The 15,881-nt window shown below is 49.0% G+C and overlaps 1 protein-coding gene across 4 annotated transcripts in view; it reads left to right on the top strand.

Annotated features, from left to right (window-relative positions):
* GDPD5 (glycerophosphodiester phosphodiesterase domain containing 5) overlaps positions 1 to 15,881 on the top strand; it is a 210,348-nt gene that overhangs the window by 26,269 nt on the left and 168,198 nt on the right. For 2 of the 4 annotated variants that reach the window (XM_055702238.1, XM_055702235.1), the window contains exon 1: positions 9,528 to 9,742. The gene's annotated coding sequence lies outside the window, so the exon portion shown is untranslated. Of the gene's footprint in view, positions 1 to 7,351; positions 7,455 to 8,248; positions 8,364 to 9,527; positions 9,743 to 15,881 lie in introns of those variants that run through there. The other 2 variants (XM_055702237.1, XM_055702239.1) reach the window with 2 other exon arrangements.

The raw sequence follows: 15,881 nt of genomic DNA on the forward strand, positions 1-15,881 counted from the left end.
GATGAAAACAGCAGAAGGCAGGGCAGGTCTGATGCCAGGAGGAGAGGATGAATATGTCTGCTCTCACCATGATTCCAGCAGATGAGGAGGCTGCCTGGCTGAGATGTTTCCCCCTGGGATCAGCTCTTGGCAGGTTGAGCAGGAAGCTGGAATTGAGACGAGATCAACAGGTTCTCCATGCTGCCGGGTCTCCGAGAGCCCTCAGATGGTAGCTACATACCTGACCTGGGATCCACCCTCTGCTGAAGAGCGAGGTGCGGAGCTGAGCTAGCTAGGCATGAAATAGGTCAAAATAAGCACTTTGGGGGCTTTTACAAACCTGGTTCAAAGAAGGATTTTTGTGTGAACCTGACTAAGCTGTGACATCTTCAGAGTGAGTCCAGACCCTGCTCGGGAGATTGCTTGGACTCATTTGCAGAAGCGATGGCAGGACGTGTAGGTCTTGCCTACAGTGCCCTCCTGCTTGTCCCACGAGGACAACCTGCTACATTGAATGTGGGGCCCCCCAAATTATTTTAACCTGCCAGAGCTGAGTTAGCTCATATCTCCTCCATGGAGCCCAGCGTGAGCTGGTTGGCAAAGAGGCTGCTGCTCCCACATCATTGCCTCCTTCCCACTAGGGCTGGCACGACATGTCCCAGTGTCACAGGCACTGGTGGATTTTGCAGTCCGGGGGCTGAAGACAAAATGCCTTCCATCTCTGAGGCTAGCAGAATTCATCTGTAAGACACTGACTTGTCCCCAGAGCTGGGGGGTGCAGCCCACACTCCCACCCAAGGAACGTGGGGCGCTCTGACACTGCTTTGCCCAGCCCTGCTCTGACCATGGGCTGAGAACAGTCATTGCTGCTCTCCTCGGCCAGGCAGCCAGCCCTACCCATCCCACCTGTCTCGCTTCCCTAGGGAACTGTATGATAATTGCTGAAACTCCCTTGAGTTTCATCCTGCCCTGGCACTGCAGGACCTCAGGGACAAGGAGTCCTTGCAGCTAAGTGCTGGCTCAGCCCTGGCCCAACCAGTGTTCCCAGTTCAATGGGACTGTTTTGCTGCTGGTGACCATGAGGAAGTAGCAGGAGCTCTGCCAGCACAGCTTGGGTTGCAGAAGTAAAATTCATGCTGTGCCCAGGTCCTTTGCCTCCTCCTGCTATTTCACACCAGGCTTTGATTTCATCTAGGAGAGCACAGACACTGCCTAAGGACTATGGGCTTGAACACAAAGATATATTTGGGTAGTGGTATGCATAGCACATTAGTGATGCAAATGGAGCAGTGAGGTATTAGGAAAAGCTGTGTGGTCTCAGCTCTTAATGTGCCACTAGAAATCTCCTGGGAAAAGTCTTCATGGAGTATTTGGGGCCAAAGATCTTGAGCTGCTCCAGGAAGGGATGGGCAGCACACGGGCAGTTCTGCCCTTTGACTCACCTCTGGCTATTTTAAGGTGCTCATGCTCTCTCAACGCACATGGCCTCCCGGGCGGCTGCACGCAGGGTCTTGCTCAGTCTTACTGCTGAGCCATAGCTTGGCCAGTTCCCACCACGCAAGTTCTGAGTCCTCCCTGGCTCTAACACGAGCTGCAGGGTCCAACTCTGCAGCTGTGCTCAGACTAGTTTTGTGAGATGAGGGGTGACCCCCTTCATCCATCCCTGCCTTTATCTTTCCTATATGAACTGATTAATCAGCTTTATGCTATCTCTGCAGTAGGTTGTACCACAGCACCAGAAGAGGAGAGTGGTCCTGCTTTTCTAGTAGGTTTTTTTCAGGGATGTTGAACCTTTCGGGTGCACCCAACCTTCAGGCAACATCAGCTCTGACGCTGACCACTCCATTCTGCTTCAGATTGTCTCTGTGAGCCCAGGCCACCCAAATGCTGGCTAGCACAGTGTTCTGTCAGGAGGACTCATCTTTCCAAGATCTTATATTAAGGCCCTGATGGGCCAAATATGCCCCAAAATGCCAAGCTGACTTTAAGCAGAGGAGTGTTTGTGCATAGCTACTGATGCTTGGACAACTGAACTCGGATGCACCCCACACACGCTGTATTTCACCCATCAAAAAGCAATTTACCTTTTAAATTTATATAAACCACTGGAACAGCACCATGTAGGACCACATTATATTGTGACAGGAAGGAAATACATTGCTTCTTTAGTAGAAAGGCGGGGGAAATGGATTTACATAGCATTCTCCAGACAATGAGGTTTTGAACTCTGGGGGTTTTAATTTCAGCATTGTTTGTGCAAACATGCTCCATCACAGACAGATTTAGCTAGAGGCTGTGATGGGTCTTTCAGCCCAGCCTGCAGATAAAGCCCCTGTTATGGGGTCAGCGAACAGAGACCTTCAAACCCTGCGTCTCCGTCCGAGAACACTCTGGGATGGAGGTAATCAGAAAACCAGTGTTCCCCTTTGCCTCGCTGAATAAGAGAGGCTTTGTTCAGGGATGCAGGTCAGGTCTGTGGCAGAGCTGCTTGCAAGAGATTTTATTTCATCTACCTGCAAAGAAGCTATGAGAAAAATGTGGTAGGTTCCTCTTGGTCTGGAGAAATAGAGAGATATCACATGAAGGTGTTTAATATTAACTGGGCTAGGGCAGGTGTGAAAGGTTTGATTGTGTGCCCCTCTCTGTTCATATATAAACATCACCTCCAAAGTCACAATAATGTGGCTAAAGCCTTGCATAGGCTGGAGCAGGTGAAAGTCCTCCCGGAGGGAGCTGCATCGATGATCATTTTTGTCAATAAAGATAGATTTCTGTGCGGCATCAGGGGTGTAAGGCATGAACCCAGACCTTCCCATGCTCGATGATGTGCAGGTGCAAAACAAAGGCCTCATTGAAAGTGTTTGATTAATGTTTTTGGTTAAGAGAAAAGAAGGGGTGGACAGGCAGGGAGCAGAAGGAAGCATTGCAGCTCTGTTTGCACGGGGAAGCTGGCAAGTGGCTCTTGGGAGGATGCTGGGGTTTGCTTTCCAGGATGGATGTGATGGGAGCTCCTCCAGCAAAATCCACGGTGATGCAAGCAAGGTCTGGCCTTCATACTCATCCTCTCCAACTCTTGGGGCCAGATGCTATCAGAATAATTTCTGGTAAAGCTCCTCACGAGGGCAGGAAAATCTTGCTTACACAATGACAAATACATTTCTTTCGTTGCTGTTTCAGTCACCTTTGTTCGGTAAATGAACCACATCTAGGATCTAGAAAATGCTGTTAAACACAGTCATTTTGACTGATTTAGTTCAGAGATGGCTTTACCTATGTGCCCTGAAGTTCTCACAATGTATCCAAACACAGTCCGGCAGTAGGTGGATAGCTATTCCCACCTACAGCTAAATGCGCATTTCAAAAAAGGAATTGCAGGCTTGAAATTGGCTCGGTTGCCACCAATTATATATTCAGGACTGGATTTTCCTCCCTTAAACTACCTTCATTCAGGGAATCACCAGATAGTGGGGAGGATGCTGGTTTAATGGCTTTTAAAAATGGAGGAAAAGGATCCTTGGTGGTGCCTAGATGTCCCCTTCCAGGAGCAAAGGGCTTCAATATGATCTTAATTCATCTCTTTTCATATATGATGTGGTGTGTAACCATCTCAGAGTGGTCTGGCTGCGTCTTCCTGGCCCTTGAGCACTGCGGGCGGAGTTGCAGGACCAAAGACCTGTCCCATCTGTATATTCATCATCTGTGTGATGCTGGTTTGTGTGGCTAGAGGGGAGGAAAAGAGATGGAAGCTGGTACCAAGAGGATGCACGGATGGGTCTTGGGAATGCCGTGCATTTCATCCCAGCGATGAGTGCTGCTGGCTGGGTCGGCATCCTCAGTCACTTTGGTTTTCTGTCCACCTTCCTCCTTCAAACATCTTCATGTGGACACCAGATGTACGCTTTCTGCTAACAACATGTAGCTGGCGTCAACAGGCGCGTGTTTCATGAGCGAGGCCATGTGCAGCCTGTAGGTGGATGGGGAGTGAGATGTCTGGTCTAACTCCCCACCCCTCAGCCGAGCTGGAAGGGGAGCCACTAGTCGAGAATTATATCCAGTATTTATTGTACTGCTTCACTAACTGAACGCAGCCATGAATGTCTCCAGCACTCGTAGGCCTTTGGTAATGGAGGCCGATGTGTGAGGCGGTATGGGATGTTGTACCAAGGCATGCCTTTTTTTAATTCCTCTGTAGCAGACCTGTATTTGTCCTGTGCTTCGTACTAAGAGCGGGAGCTGAGGCTTATAGATGGGTTCGTTACTTCCAATTGTGCATTTAATGTGGGAAAAAATGCAAAGAAATGAAAGGTCAAAAGCTTGGGATACAGGACTGAAACTTGCCACCAGCTCAGCTTTGTGGCAATGGCTGTCCTTCTCAATTAAGATGTCTGTGCAAGATCATGCACCACTTCCCACCTCACCTGCATCCAGGAGGCTGTGGATAGACTGCTCAGACCCGTGTTTCTCCAACCAAGCCTTTTGAAGGGCTGTGGCACTTGCCCAGGAGCTGTTTGCGTAAGACATTGCTATCAGGGCTTCAGATGGAAAGGAGGGCACAGGATGCTCTTCATCCTGAGAAACCCCGATGGAGACAGACATCCCACCTTGCCATTGGGCCACCATCACCACAAAGATTCCTTCTGGCTCCTCCAGATCTTCTCATCTTTCGACAACCACCTTCTCCCCCTCCTCCATCCTTTTGTTGCCTCTTTGCCCATCTGAAGGCAATCAATGCTTCCTGCAACCCACTTGTTTGGACCTTGCTAGCTTTATCCTTACTCTCTTCTGAGTTTACAGAGTCACTTACTGGGGAAGTTCATACTTTGCTCCTGAGGAATCGACTGGGAGGATGGCGATGGAGAGGGGGATGGGGCTGTGATAGCCAAGGGCATGCCCAAGTGCTGGTTAACCCTTGCCCAGTGCTTGTTCAACTGCCTGTCCAAGGGCTGGACTGCACCTTTCAGTTATGAAAGGAGAGGGACTACCTCATGTGACTGACCTGATAAAACATCTTATGGCCTATTCTGCATTTATTTATATAAAACAGCCTATATTTAAATACCATTCTTGCAGCAGAGGAGCACCTAGTTTGCCATAAAGACATCAAATGGGGAGACTTCTGCTTCTGTTTATCACTTCCCCCAGTCATTTCTCCTAACAGCTGAAAAAATGCTCATTTGTCTTCTCAATTGACTTTGCTGTTGACTTCCAGCCACTCTGTCTATGTGGAGATGTGCTCAGGGCTAATTTTATACTGATGACACGCCACAAAGTATTTTATTCTGATGGTGGGGAAAGGATGCAGGGTGCTGACTGTAATTCTCTCTTCCAGACTGTGCCAGGATAAAATCCGTCCTTTGCTTTTGGATGGGTTTTTTTCATGACTGGACTATCAATATGGCTATACTTTCTCCCCCCGCCGGAAGACTTCACTGCAGTGATCAGGGGAGGCTGAGGGTGGCTGGGGCCTGATTTACCTGCAGCAATAATCCATGTCAGTGACTTTCCTCTTATTTAAGTACATTCATCACATACATACATCAACCGTCCTGAAAGGGTTGCAGGGCTGCTGGTTAACCTACTACAGAGCAGGCAAACACAGCTATTGTGCAAACAGCCAAAGTGTTTCCTGATTTAGCAGACAAATATCTTCATCTCTAGTTGCTGGGTAACATTCACATACTTGCCCTCAATGATCTCTTCAGGGCTCACAAGTCCACCACCGCTCCTGCTGCAGGGACGGGTACCTTGCACGGGCTTGTTGGGGCAGACTGGTGAGCGAATAAAATGTGAAGGAGAGGTTGAAATACAGAGGATGGAACAGCAAAAGAGTTCTGCAAGTTCTCCCTGTAAATGTTATTATGGTAAAATAATTGTGCCTAAGGGGATGCTTTGCAATCAACACCCTCCTTACACTTATTACAGGCACAAAGGCCTGGGAGAAAGAGTTAGGAAAAAGCACCTTAATGAAAGTATTTGCAGCACAAACACAGGAAAGCGCAGATCTCCCTCCTGTTTGCCCTGCATTCCCTGAGTGTTTGCATGGGCAAAACAATAGCGTGTCCCTTACCATGCTTCCTTCCCCTCCCCAAGGCTGGTCAGATTCTGCTGGCTCTGGGGCAGCCGCGATGGGGATTTGCCTCCCGCTGGCTCCGCTGCCAGGCACGGGCAGGCAGGCAGACAGACAGACCTACACGTCTTGGCTCGCTTCCCGCCGGACGGCCTCTAGATAAATTTGGCCTTGCTTTTTTCATGCTTCATTTTCTTCTCCTGCAAAATGGAGACAGTATGGCAAATCTCCGAGCCTTGCTCAGTGCCCTCCATCCAGATGTGGCATCGTCAATTAATTGGATGTTTGTTCCTTGCTCTTCCCCATAAAGCCAGCCATGGAGGAATCCGCTGTGCTTTCACCGTACCCTGTCTTGTTTCCCAAACCTTGCTGTTGCTACCCTGCCACCCCTCAGCACAGCAGCAAAAGCTAAAAAGCAACATCCTAAGTGTTCTGGCATATCGGGGAGGAGCAAGGTACCCTGTGACACTAAAAAAGATCCACGGCTGGGTCACCAGAAGGGCTCAGGCAAGTGTTTCTCCAGCAAAGACTTCCCTCCTGTGAGCCTGGAAAGGGGAAGAGGGTTTTTTCTCTACTTACGGAGGGGATGAATTCCGTGGAGGAGGGTGATGCTGCAGTTGAGGACACTTTACCCCCTTCCCTTCATTCCCACTCCCGCAGGAAACTGCAGCATCTCCTTCACCCAAAATACCAAAGTGCCGCCTCCTCTAAGACTCTGCACGTGATGCCCTTCTGCATCGCCAGATCCCCAGTCTCGTATTTCCCTGCCAGAAAAGAAAAATTTCCCTTCTGGACCGATTTTTCCTTCCCATAAGCGTATAATGAAACGCTTTCAGGATGTGGTGTGAAATCTGCCTACGCCTGAAACTCACCCCTGGTTTAAAGCATCAGCGCTGAGACGGGTCCTAATGGAGCAGCTTAAATAAAAAGTGACTGCACACAGGAGTTCAAAGGATTTTAATGAGGGTGTTGTAGGTGCATCATTTTGAAATGAATGTGGCTGGGGACATACGGTGAGGAATGGGCACAGCAGAAATCCTAGCTGTGCCGAAGGGAGATACTTAAAAGAGTTTTGAGCATTCAAGACTCTAAGCATGGGATAAGGAACTTTTATAAATCTGAAAACAACTTTCCCAATCCAAAATTGCATCTATTTTCCTAGAAGCTGTCTCAAAATTTGCATGAAATTTCCTTCCGTTGGCTGCTCCGTGACTTTTTTTTGACATTGCACAGCCTTTAGCAGCCAAAGTGCTGCTAGCAGCAGGGGAAGGATGGTCTTTGTGCTCTTCATTCCTCTTTTCACAGCTGCTTGGAGGTGGCTTGAAAAGGAAACCTTCCCCAGCCCTGCATCCCCGGCGGGAGCCTGTGTCCAATTCAGATGGCCGAGTCGAAGAAATATGCTGAAAATGTGCGTACTCTGATTCTTTTTGGAGGCATTTTCCTCAGCAAATGGATGCTTAAAAAGCAAATTGCTGGCTGACGTTAGGAGCAGCTGCAGTGTTTCTGGAACCTCACAAGTTAGAAGAGTATTTTCTCCCGGTGCCAGAAGAAAATATTTTTCCCTTTATCTTACAAATGGCTGAACTCTTTCTGCTGAAATTAAAAGGAGACCATCCCTAGGCAGACACCCAAGCATGTAAAATGTCATCCCCACTGTTTAAAGTCTGGCAAAGTCACAAGGATCTACAGTCACGACTTTATATGCCTCGAAATACCTGCATCTGCCCTGTACCCTGCTGCACAGCCACCCGCGAGCCTGCAGGAAAACACAGCCTAAAGCTGTGGACCCAGCAACCAGGCAGCAAATAAAATGCTCCCACAGGATATATTTTCATCAGGATTTAAAATAATCACAGCTCTAAGGGACTTCTGATTTTGAAATGCCTGCCGTCAGCAGTACTGTAAGGAACGGTGTTTGGCAAACAGCTACCAGGACCGCTGCCCGTAACGCTGCCTGTAACGCAGCCCATATCTCTTCTGCTGGGGCTGAGGCTCGTCACTTTGGATCAGACTTTATATTCTGATTTTTTGCCTCCAGTCTTTTCCTGCAGGCAAGGTTTCCCTGCTAGTGGGTGCAGCTTCTTGGTTTATTTCTGCACTCCTTAGGAAAAGAGACAGTTGCTAGTGAGCCATAGGTGTTGTTTGTCTCGGTAAAGATGAGCCTGGCATCTGTCTCACACTTGCTTGTTATTTTGACAGCAGATCTCCTCCTTTTGCACCATTTGGACCGTGCACTCCTCCGGAGCTGGCTCTGAGCGTGGGCCAACATGGTGGAAAATGGCCAATTTGCAGAAAGAAAGAGATCCGTTGCTCTCAGGTGAGTATTTTGCCACCCTGCATCAAGAAAGGCAGGAAGTTGACAGCAAAGATACAGTTCAGTTTTTGTCCACGGTGCCGGGCAGCCCTGGACATCCTTCTCGCCCTGATTCACCCACACTGTTGAAGTGTGTAGAAAACAAGTTCTGAGCACGGTGTAGACACATCAGCGCTCATCCTTTCCCCAAACTGGTACAACTTGAGGATGCTACTCCAGGATGGCCATAGTGTGTAGGTCAGGTCCAGGGAACCCGTCCATGGTGCACCTACATGCTTGGGAGATGGGGATCTAATATAAGACCAAGTGCAAGTGATGAAAATGGAGAGAAAAATAAATGGTGGGTGAGTTGGGAAGGGCACATTTACAGGAGCAGGAGTAATCTGTCCCTGATGCTTTTCACCCTCCTCTGTCCTCTCACACGAGAACACCCTGCTGCGCAAAGCATCCCTCCTAGCAGGCTTTGAGACATGATTGCCTTCGATATAAATACCAAGAAACCGAAATATGAATGCTGTATTTTCCCTTGTGACTCCACTCCTGGCTGCCAAGCAGGGATTTACTGGTGCCCAGTTAACAGCAGCCCGGGGTGCACAGGGCCATGCGTTTGCTCTAACTTGCAGAGGTTTTCCAGGCTGGCTTTGTATTTTAGCTACACTCTGTGTGTGTGTACGTACATGTTGCTCCCCGGGCTGGACAATTTCCAGACATCCCAGTTCACGGGAGGAAGATGAAGGTGATGTGTGGCGATGATGCGTGATGAAGCTGAGGGGTCGCTGCCCTTTTTGGGGCTCAGCCTTTCCAGACCCCACAGTGCAGTGCCAAGCCCTGCCTCCCCAGCAGAGCCCAGGTTTGGGGCAGCACCGGGAGGGGGGGCATGTATTTTCCCTTGGCAGGGGTGCCCCAACCTTCCTATTAGCAGGGGACCCCCCAAACCAGACCCCATGGGGCACCCCACGGCGGGGGGTGTTGCTGCCAGTCGGGTGCATCTCCGCAGGGACACACCGCCCCTCCAAAAAAACCCCACCAACCAACCAACCCAACAAAACCCAAACGCAGAGGGGCTCCAAGCCTTCGGGTGCAGCCTGCCTCCTGCCTCCTCTTCCTCCCGCCGCCGCCGCCGCTGCCCGGGGCGGAGCCGCCCGCCCCAGCCCCCGCCCCTCTCCCGGGAGCGGGCGGCGGAGCCGAGCCGAGCCGAGCCGGGCTGCGGGGACGGGGACGGGGACAGGGTGGTGGCACCTCCGTCTTCCCTCCCGGCCCTTCGGGGTGCCCCCATCCAACCCTCTGCCAGGGGACGGCGGCAGCGGGGAGCATCGCTCGGCGGGGCAGCGGTCCCCCTCCCTCGGGACTTGGCGACCTGGAGGATTTCCCAGAGGCAGCAGGTAAAGGGTTGGACTGGTTGGACTGGAAGGAGCGGGTGGCCTTTTGCACCCCCCTCCCGTCCCTGCCTGCCCGGCGAGGGGGGTGCCGGGTGCCCCGGAGGAGGGGGGAGATGCTGAGCCGTGGGGGTGGGGGGGTGTGTCGGGTGTGTGACAGATACGCCGGGTTTGACCCCCAAAGGGTGACTGTTGTCTAGAAAGGTGTTTCCCCCAGAAGGTGTTTCTGTGCCCTCCGTTCCCCCCCAAAACAGTGTGTGCCCCCCCATGGGTGGCTCACCTGGAGCATCCCAAGCAAAGCTGGGATGTGATGGGGTACTACCCTGTGGTGGGGGCCATGGGTGGGCACCCAAGTGGGAAGAGGTCCCACCATAACCTCCGGGGTCTCCAGGACACCCCCCCGCCGGCAGTTGGCAGGGTGTGGATCTGGTCACCCCCTTTTCTCCTTTAGGCCCTACTGGTTTTACAGGTAACGCTTCATTTTTATACACCACTCTCCGAATAATGACATCTGCAGTGTCCCACTCCCCCGGGGTTGTCCGACACCATAAAATCCTGAGGCAGCAAAATCCCAAGAGGGATTTATTGCCGCTAGCCCGGCTGGAGGAGTACCCTGCACCCGGCCAGCACCCAAACTCTCCTAGCACCCTCTGAGAATGCAATAGCGATACCCTGTATGGCTCCTGTTAAGGACCCTGAGAAAGATTGAACGTGGAGGGTATTATTTTGTCTTGATGCTTGGCAAAGAAATTGCTTGAAAAAAGGAGTAATTCAGGGAAAAAGTGGGAAAAATTTAATCTCATGGCTGTTTTATTGAAGCTCCCTCCCAAGTCCCGTATATTCACCGCCTAGAAAACTGGGCATTGAGGACTTGCAGTGGAAATGTGAGCCTTCCTCTGGAAAAGGTCTGTTGTAGCAATTCCTGATGTTGAAGCTGTGAAATTTCACCCCTGGCAAGATGGAAATGGGGATTCTTCAGCCAGAAAAAACCTGGCTTTGTCAAACTGGCCGTGCTTTGGGGTTTCAGGGGTGGGTCTGTACAGCCACTATTATTACTTGTAATCGTGTTGGCTTAAGGGTTATTTTGGGGCTGGAAAGGGATTACGGATAGATGATCGGAAAGTTGTGACCACACTGCATGTGAAATTAAAAAAAAAAAAAAAAATTATGGTTCTTTTTGCTGGGTCTTTGTCCCTGTACGAGGGAAAACGAGTGCTCGCTCAGTACGCCCGTACAGGTTTTTCTCCGTTAGAAAGTTACGCCATGCATGAGGAACGTTAAAGCCGACTACGCCGTTCGGATGCTGTATTCTCCTCAGGGTGCTCCCAGCTGCCAGGAAATTTAGACTGTTGCTTATTAGTGAGCAAAAGTTAGACCAGTGTTTGTTTTTAAAGAGCTTTTTTGGGTTTGGATCACACAAGGATGCAGGATAAATGCCTTCTACCTTCTTTCCTTCTTATAAATTGCTAGCTTGCACTTGGCAGGTGTGGCTGGGGAAAAGCTGAAGTAAATGGATTTCCTGCCTTGCATTTTGTCTGGCATGTCATCAGATTGCTATGGAAAGCGGCCCATTAATGCATTATACAGCCTTTACCCACCTGAGCAGTGATGCATCCTGAATCCTTAAAGCCTGCTATTTTAACATGTTTACCTCTGTCAAGACTTGAAGCGTCTTCACGCCGATATCCCAGCAATATTTAGTTGCGGAATATTTCTCTCTGATATAGAAGGTGCTTCTTCAATGGCAAATACAAGCCCTGCTTCGAGGCAGAGTTAATTTTAGAGTGGGTGTCTCTGTCAAGCTGTACTTTTTCTATTAAATAAGCATGTTCTGCACGTTATGCTCTTCCCTGCAATGAATTCTGTAGAAGGTGAAGCATGACTGATGTTTGTCTTGTGTGTTGACAGCGAGCAGCACAAAGAAAATGAGTTCTGGTTAGATCAATTTATTTGGTGTTGGGTTGTAGATTCATAAACTGCTGCCTTGGAATTAATGATAAAGGTTTTAGATTTTGCAAGGCAACAAATTGCTTTGATGAACCAGGAAGATTATAATGAGATACTGAACCAGCTGCAAGGGCTGGGGACCGTTTGTTGTACTTTTATCCATAAACTGCCATGTGTTTGTTTGATCTCAAGTAGCTGCATTAAAATTGCCATGGTGTTTCACACTGCTCAATGCCAAAATCAGTATATTTAGGTGGTTTTGGTGTGTTTTTTTGTTTTTGTTTTTTGTTTTATATGGGTTACAGTAACTCACGGTTGCAAATGATGTTGTAGGTTGAGGTCAGGATGCACTGGTAGCAGGTGGCTCATTCACCTTGTTGTTTGCTTGGAGGCACTTTGATGCTCACAGGTGGTGGAAGTTAGATCTCAGTCCCCTTTTAACTGACACACCTATGGGCAATGTTGTCCTTTAACTTGCTTTGTAAGCCCTAACAAGGGTAAAGATGAAAGGGTATGGTTGCACCTTTGAAACACTTGTGGCATTGCTGCCCTACAGCCACAGGCTGGTGTGTGAGGGTGTGGTTATCGCTGACATTGAGTGCTGGGGTTGGATGTGGATGGGCACTTGGGGCTCCTTCTAAGAGCAGCTTTTCTACAAACACAGGGCGTAGAAATATGCTTTCCCTGGAGGCTGTGATGCTGGTTTGAAACTCCTTTTTCTTGAGAAGCTGTAGCCAGAGGGGCCATGCTCCTGTCCAAAAGCCTTTTAGTGAGATGCTTTGCACCTTCTTGCTGATACTGAGATGAAGTGATGGGACCCACCTGGTGCAGCCACTTGGCTGTGGCCATAAAAAGGCTTCGTTAGGTTGCAGTAGCTGATAATTACATTTCAAGGGGACCACATGGTGGTATTCACTCTCGTGCAGAAAAAGCAAGCGCTGCTGGTGTGAGGAGGCTGTAGCTGCTCTCGGCTTTGTTGGTGTTAACTGTGGTTGTTGTGGGGTGAGTGGTGTCTCAGCTTTTCTCCTTGTAGTAGGGCATTTGCTCAGGGCTGCTGCTCTTCTAAAATCGTACTGATGAGCTGGGTGTGAAGCTGAGCAGTTCCTTCTGCTCAGGAGAGGGCAGTGTCACACCAACGCGCTTTTCCTTGCCCATGCTGAAATAGCTGTGGAGATGACAACTTTTGCCCATCCAGGGATTCAGGAGGGTCTTGGCGGGGGGCAATATCCAGTGTGGGTGTGGGACCCAGGCACCTAATTCTGCTGCCCTTCTTCCTCAAGCAAAATGTTCCCCTTCTAGCTGTGCTCTCTGGTGGCTTTCCCATGTCTGAATATGCTGCTGGTGTTTAACAGACCTTTGTAAGAATATCCTAAGCGTGATGCTGGGAAAAGGGATTTAAAAGACTGTTTATAGCAGTTGCTTTTGCCTGCTAGCCTCTCTATAAACAGTGATTAGATACAGCTACTTTGATGCATGTCTTGACTTTCAAAAAAAAAAAAAATGCAAACCCTTGTGCAGTGGTGTCTGGCACTGCTGCTTTTTCCTCTTTTGCTGTCCACTGTGTTCTCCTCACTTCCTTCAAAAATACCCACAGATACTGGCAGGGCAACTGCCTGAACATTTGGTTAAATAGTCTGTCATTGCTCAATAACCTGAAAAAAGGGCCTTGTTTTTATATGTAATTAAATATTTGTATAAAATTTCTGCCAAGGAGTGGTTTCAAGGTACAGAGTGTTCCCCTGAAGGGTATTAAAACAAGGACCTTCTTGGGTGGCAACTGGAAATTTTTCTGTGATCATGCCTATCTCGACACATCGTGTGTTTTCACATGCTGAATCTATTACACGTTGTGACTGAGATCTGTCTCTTTTGCCTGCCTGGTCTTTGGGCAGGATCAACTTTATGAAAAATGTTTCTTTTGTGAATATATTTTTGCACCGGTGGATTTTTTTTGGGAGGGGATTGTGGCTCTTGATCCATGTAGTGCTAAAGTGAGCTGGTGTTTTTGGTTTTGGTTTTTTTTTCTGCTGGTTGAAGGGTGGGATGGGGATAGGAGGGAGGCAGATGGCACCTTTCCTGGGGTGATGTGCAAATCTGGGCACCAGCTCAGTCACCGGGCCCACATGTCTGTGCAGTCCTGCTGGTGGCTAATCCCTTCCTTGGAAATAGCTCTTACTGGTTTTAATGTAATTCCTTAGTCATAACAAAACTGAATCCTCCTGCTCTCTAACCACTGTTGTCTGTGTCGCTGACTGCTCGGGAGCCAGGCTTTGCCTGGTGCTTGGGGTCCGGGCTGCTGGATCCCAGAGGGCTTGGAGGTGATGGACTGTGAGCTTATGCTGCTCTTGTCTGGAAATGCTCAAAATAATCTGTTTCACTTTCAGATTTACCGTGTGGCACTGTGCGAAAGCAGCTTCTATCTTACACTTTTCCCCTTAAAGCAAGCTTGCCTTTTATTTATTTCTTATAATCCTGCAATTTCTCTTAAAACTCTGCTGTAACTTGTAAAATCTCTTTATAAATGTCTGGTCCCTGCATTTTGCTTACCTCCCCCCTCCTTGGCGAGCTGAAATGAAACTTCTCCCTCCCCCAGCCTGAGGTTAGATGCACAGTGCAGAAATATTCCGGTTGCCTGCTGTTTTTAGCTGCACCAATTTTCAGGCTCACACTTGCACAGGTAGCTCAGGAAGCATCTTGCATTGGCCTTAAATAGCACAAGGTGAAGACCAGAGTTTTCTTTAATAGGTATTTTGGGTGTAGCATTTAAAAAGATGTAGCGGACTGGCTGTACCCTTCGATGTCCAAGCATTCTTCTGAGCCATTCTAATAGATTATATCTTGGGCCACTTATTTGATGAATCTCTTGAGTTGACAGTCACCTAATCATAAAGCAAATTGCCTGAGTCTAAAACCAAATCAGTGGTCTGATTGCCTACTGCAGAACTGCAGCAAAACAAATGTATTAAATTTTCAGATTGCAGATGGCTACAGCCCCATGGCTAGCAGTTGGGACTTGGTACCTGAAGGTTGTGGGGTGGCAGGGTGATGTTCTGGGGGCTCCACGGGGTAGTCAGGAAGTAGGTCTAATCCTGGGGCAGGTCACTTAACAGCTTGGAGAGGATTTGGAGCTTGTGTCTAGGCTTGCTGTCCTACTAAATTCTCTAGGACCTTGCCAGGAGGAGGGCAGAAACCTGGTGTTAAGGGGCAGGCTTGGCCTTTCCAAGGTGTCTCTTGTGGGTGACTCCATCTGAAACCCATGTGCCGACTGCAGGGCTGTTTTCTGAGCAAAACCTTGGAGAGTGGTGGTAAAGCTGGGATGTATTCAGGGCTATGCCTCAAGTTCCCTTGCTGTGCCCAGCCCTTCTCCATCACGCTGCCAAGGGGCAAGATGGGGCTGGGGGCTTCCCAGATCAAGTTAAGTGGAGGTGCTCCTGGTGCCCAGACCTGGTCTCTGAAAGGGACGGGGAGGGCCTGGGCTTGTTTACAGCGATCTACCACAGTGGTGAGGTCACCCTGTGATATTTGGGTGGATTTTTTTTGTGTGTGTTTTTTGGGTTTGGTTGGGGTTTTTTTGCCAAGAGGTAATTAATGCTTTCCTTGGGATTAAAATGTTTCCTTTGTGTCTCAGCTGTTAATGTAGTTAAGGAGTCATCCAACCCTTTGACCTTTGAGACAAAAAAGGCTTTTTTTGAGAAGAAGAGTAAAACCAGTGTGTCTTTCTTGCCCCACTACTTTCTTGTATGAAGAAGCCCCATAAAGAAGTTTCCTGAGGCTGTCAAGTAGGTGATGTGTTGTAGGCAGTCGCCTGTTCCAGCAGTGATTGTTTGCGGGTCTTGTGGGAATCTCGGTGCCAATCTACCTACTAATTATTTATGTCTCTTGTCTATGAGACCTTAAACTATCAAACCTATTGCTGTTTGATACCCAGCAAACAGGCAGCACTCGTGTCCTGCTCTGGGTGTCCAGGCAGAAATCCAGCTGCCTGATTTGCTCCATTTCTCTCCAGCTTTTTGGGCTGTGATTTCCCCATCCCTGGCCGAGAACTGACTGTTTGAGCTTAAGAGATCTGCGCTATAGTAATGGCTGAACAGTCCTTGTAACCTGTGGATGGTTTTGAGCTTGTTGGGGGCCCTGGAAACTGTCAGGCCAAGAGGTAAGGCAAGACCTATGGCTTCTCAAAATGTTATTTTTAGATGCA

This window comes from Falco cherrug, chromosome 2 (assembly GCF_023634085.1).
Source record: "Falco cherrug isolate bFalChe1 chromosome 2, bFalChe1.pri, whole genome shotgun sequence".
NCBI lineage: Eukaryota > Metazoa > Chordata > Aves > Falconiformes > Falconidae > Falco > Falco cherrug.